Source organism: Dipteris shenzhenensis, chromosome 30 (genome assembly GCF_047967505.1).
Source record: "Dipteris shenzhenensis isolate YYH24624 ecotype China chromosome 30, Dip_SZ_1.0, whole genome shotgun sequence".
Classification (NCBI taxonomy): Eukaryota; Viridiplantae; Streptophyta; class Polypodiopsida; order Gleicheniales; family Dipteridaceae; genus Dipteris; species Dipteris shenzhenensis.
The window spans coordinates 18,388,683-18,393,662 of NC_141625.1; the positions used below are offsets into that span (position 1 = coordinate 18,388,683).

The window sequence follows — 4,980 nt, forward strand, 5'->3', positions numbered from 1 at the left end:
TGATGTATACTAATGCCTCTTACACAAGCCATCCCTCCACCATGCTTGCTTTGGGTCTAGATCTTTGCCTTATAGATCCCTTCATATGCAGGATGGTAAAGTGGAAGCTATCAAGCATGACCTTCATCATAAACCATTTTTCTAATACGTTTGGAGTGTTGTGTACAAGCTCATTCAGACCACCACCAAAAATAGGACATGCATGGTACCCACTTATAGCAAGTCCTAGCTACATGTAGTGCAAATTGAGTATTTGACCCAAACTATGGCTATGCTACATGCTTAAAGTATAAAAATAACAAGCAATTAGATGTAAATCCATGTTAAAACCATGGGAGACATATCTTTTCTCAAGAAAGCACTTCATCTATTATATGAAAACATGAAGATCCAATCAATGGAGCTTTTGTTATAGTAAATGGTCTTTCAACCATGCTGAGTGCCGACATTCAACATTAACTTCATTGTCATTGGGATGCTCTTTGGTCAATTAAAAATGAGAAAGAAGGAATGAAGAAAGTTTTTATTTTCATATAAAATAGGCACATTTGATGTGTTTTTTGGCAAATGAGAATTTATGATAGAACAAAGCTTATCATTGGGAAAAAAAGGCTCATTTTGAAGTTTTGAGGTGGCAACCTTTGTAGAGTCTATTAGGACTACTCAAAACAGTTCCATGTATCCGTGACACAAAATCATGCAATGTGATAAAATCATGCATTGATATTGTGTCTATTCTTGAGAGAGGCGCCATTCGCGCTGTCCGGGAACCCAGGAAGGGCATTGGGTACTGCAATAGCTCGCCATTACCCTACAGTTCATTAGTTCCACTATCGAAGTGGATTTAACACACCTTGGAGTCTTGTATTGATTAATTGACGCTCCTCTGCTCAAACAATAATCCATCAATTGATCAAAGGTGCCAGGTTCAACTACTCTTATCTCAAGAGGACCAATTGATTTATCACTGACTCGCCCTTGGCGATACACAGAATCGAGAGACTCTTCAATGGCCAGACAACACTTCTCGAATATGCTGCTATCCAATGACTCGTAGGTATTGAGCTCCCAATAAAGGACATAGTGCCCGGGGATTGTTGACAAGTCTGCATAGCTTGTATACTCCACCAATCTTGCACCATGCTGGTCTAAATGTGTGTCGGTAGCAACTTTGACGGATTTTTGGAGGGTGTCTTCATCTGTCTTGTCAGCATCAATGTTCAGAACAACATTCTTTCTACATATGAATTGGAATTGTGGAGCCTTGTTATGAAATCCTGTTACGCGAAGTATATCACCCACCCTATAACGATAAAGACCTGCATTGGCAAGGTTGCATGCATGTCAGCATAGAGATATCTCACATTGACAAATGAAATCTTTCCTAAAGAAGCAGGCATGTCCGCAACACCCTAGAAAACAGAAACTGATCTCTAGGGAGAAGTTTCAAACCATATACTTGAAGCTATCCTACCTGCATATGTTGTAACAACAAGCTCATACTCGAGCCCAACTTGTACGTCTACAAGTTCAACAAGCTCTTCCTGATCTATTGCATTACATTTCTCCCCATGACTGCGGTTTACTGGGAGGAACTCGAAGTAAGCCATACTGGGGATGAGGGTGTAAGAAACCTCAGACGGCTTGCACAAAGGCTTAAGGTTCACACCAAAGTAGCATTCCGAGGAGGCATACATGGTGCAAACGAGAGGAAGGCCGCCACTATAGAAATTCAACGTTGGGATATACTGCGCCATGGCACCCGTCACAATGACATCGATGTATCTTGTGTGAGGCCAAATCTGAGTGATGATCCCTTGCCATGACTCGTTTCGACAGCATGCCTCGAGACGATCTGCCAATTCCGGATTGGGAGAGAGGAGCTTCATGACCGCACTCCTAGCGCTCGTATCTGTTATGGCATCGTTGAGGTGCCCCGTCCTTATATCTTGAAAGAAGTCCTTCCAATGCTCCTCGAGGAACTTTATAGCTCTAAGCAACCCGGAAGCAAAAACGGCTCCCATTCTCAGCACCTCCGAGGCCTGGATAAGTCCACAAAGCAACTGGCAATACATGCTTTGATACGCATCTGGACACAAAACCGTCTCGTTGGGACTGGTGTAAACGTTGTATGGGTCGTATGGTCGCTCCATGAACCAGCGGCTCTTGTAGTAGCTGGTAAGAACCGGGCGAGCCAACAAGCCTCCAGATGTCTTTGCCTCCGACTTGATGAATAAAAAATACATGCCTTTGCCCTCATCAAGCCCGGGAACGTACCTACGATTTTACCAAAACTCAGCAAAAGAAGTTCGATATGTATTTGCGTTGAAAGTTTGAAATTACACAAACGAGCTGCAAACTCGCTAGTTGGGGCCCACTGAGCTTGCATACGACAAACGAAAGAAGCGTGGAAATAACACATTTCTGCTGTATCACGTAATATTAATTCAGCGTTCCACACGGAATCGAATAGGAGCCTAGGACCCCAAACGTGAGGAGTCCTTACTGATTCATAATTGGCATGAGAAGGCTGTACAGCAGGCAGCGCCTTTCGAATTCGTCGTCTATAGTGGGCATCAACTTACGCTCTCCCGCAGATGTTCCAGAGCTACAGGAACAAGAACAAACAACGGTTGAGCGGAAAGCTGGAGATGGGGAGCTGCATATTTGCATAGACGCGATAGCAAGAGTGGTTCTTTCACCTAGTCAAAAATTCCGATATGGGATGGCCTGAGAGAATCGGTGTCTTATCTCCGTTGGCGATGCGCTGGATCTCGGGGGCTAGATCTTCGTATGTAATAACAGGAAGCAGCTTCTTGAACGACTCGCGGTCAGTCCTCCCATTTAAGCCAAATCTCTGCAGGTACTCCGTGTGCGAGTTCCTCTCCAAAATAGAGGCGAGGATGCGGTCCTGAACGTCGGCGGCGTTGCGAGTGAGGTCCTCAATGAGGTCGAGAGCATCCTGGTCTTTGTGTTTATGGGAGGGGGGGGAGGGAAGGGTGAGGAACTGGGCGGAGGATCGAAGGGGAGTAGGAGGCATGATGGGTTTGGATTGGACGAGCTCAGCTAGCGAAGGAGTACTAGTGTTTGAATTGATGAGGAGGAAGAAGAAAGTTGCTTGGCTTTATAAAGCACGTGGTTTCTGTCATACGTGGCAATGCGGTTCTGAAGCGGCCATGCTATGAGCTGGCAAGGGGCGGAACGCCCCTTGCTGATTGTCCCCGTGGGCGCCGACGTTTCGCTGCAGGGCGGATTCGTTCTTGCTGGTTGTCCCCCCTGGCCCCGACACATCACGCTTCTGGCCACGGCGGGTCATCCTCATCGCCGTCTTGTCGACGAAACCTCGAATAAATCGTTCGTGTTTCCTTCGAACTTTGGCGCTATTGTTGGGGTATCTGGGGTCTATAATTATCTTTAACCTATTAACCATGGACGGAAAAAAAAAGGCTCACGTGGCAGCTTGGGGGCCAAGAGCTTCCACGTGTCCTTATTCCACTTCAGATGTTTGACATTCGTACCATACCTCAATCGCCAATCGGCAAACGTCAACTTCTCTTCCATCCTTCCTCTTGCACCACAGTTCTCATAAAGCTTCAAAGAATCTAAGGATTGAGTGGTTCTCAAATAGGTGATTACGATCTGGCCTAGATTTAGAGGTTCAAGAATCGCGCTGTCATCTTTCAGATTCAAGCGACGAGAGAACTAGAAGCGAACTTCCACGGATAGAAAGATGTATAGCAGGCAACAGACACTCGGATTGATATGTAAGTCAGTTTTGTGCCTTTGCAGTGGCGTTGCAATTGTATGGACGAGCTCTACGTTGCGGATTTTGATTCTCTATTAACCATTTCGAACTGCAGGTCCCAGGAAAACTACCAATTGATGCAATCTCGGATGTAATAGAGTATGTTTGGGGTCTAAAGAAGCAGATCCTCACATTTGATGTATGCCAGCGAGTGCTGCGGTAGAGGTTAATTGATTTGGATCGAGAGACAGCCTGATTAAGGGAAATTGAGTAGTTATACGTAGCTACTTTTGAAGTGTTCAAAAAAGCAAAACGCTATGTGGTAGCCGTACGGAGCTTGAATTGAAGCCGACCGAAGGAAGACTCAGCCTCTGGGATTTGCTGAAGCATTTCATGACAACAGCCTTGCCCATCATTTTTCAAACGTATGGATCGCCTTGTGTATCTTCCTCAATGGGACAATCAAGGCATCAACTTCATTAAGAGTGCTTGATGTCTACCTCAATGTAGGAGACTCCCCTGAGCTGAACAGGAATCAGTATTTGCTATTAGAAATTCGCTGCCATTGGGCTTTTTTGCCTTGGTACTCTGTGCTTCCAAATGTTGTTCTATCCAATACTTGAAGAGCTTCTATATTGTAATAATTAACCACATTACTTGGAGTTTTGGAATTGGTATCATTGGTAGGCTCGACAGCCTAGGCTGACTTGGTTCGATTATACACGAGTGATATCGTGTTTGATGTCTGCAAAACAAAAAGGGACTGTGAATTTGTAGTTTTTCAACTCTGTTGGGTTGGCAGAGGGTAGTAATGTGCCAGGGCATCTTTCCTCTCCCTCGGGTTGGATCAAGGTTGCGTTCGTGAGTCTCATGTGTTCCAGTAATGGGAAACAAGGACAAAATCCATACTTTGAAGTCCACACAAATAGATAAACATTTTATCGGTATATCCCACTTGGAAAAATCTATGACTAAAGCCCTAGCAGCATATGATGACAAGTTACGACGGCCTGTGCACTAAGGAATGATCCATAGGGAAGGGCTGCTATCGCCAAAGGATGGAGGATCCGCTTGCTACTGCTAGGGTGTGGGCATATGTTGATGCGAGGTTTGAGTGGAGTGTGAGGGGGGGAATGGAGGCGGGAATGGAAGGAAGGAGAGGTAGAAAGGTGAGAAGGAGAAGCAAGGTGGAGGGGGAGAAGAGAGCCAGCTCGAGGGGAAGAGCTAGCCAAGGT

At 45.4% G+C, this 4,980-nt stretch overlaps 1 pseudogene; it reads right to left on the bottom strand.

Annotated features, from left to right (window-relative positions):
- Nucleotides 1-732: 732 nt before the first annotated feature.
- LOC147881796 (indole-3-acetic acid-amido synthetase GH3.5 pseudogene) lies at nucleotides 733-4,235 on the bottom strand (annotated as a pseudogene).
- Between the last annotated feature and the right edge of the window lie 745 nt (nucleotides 4,236-4,980).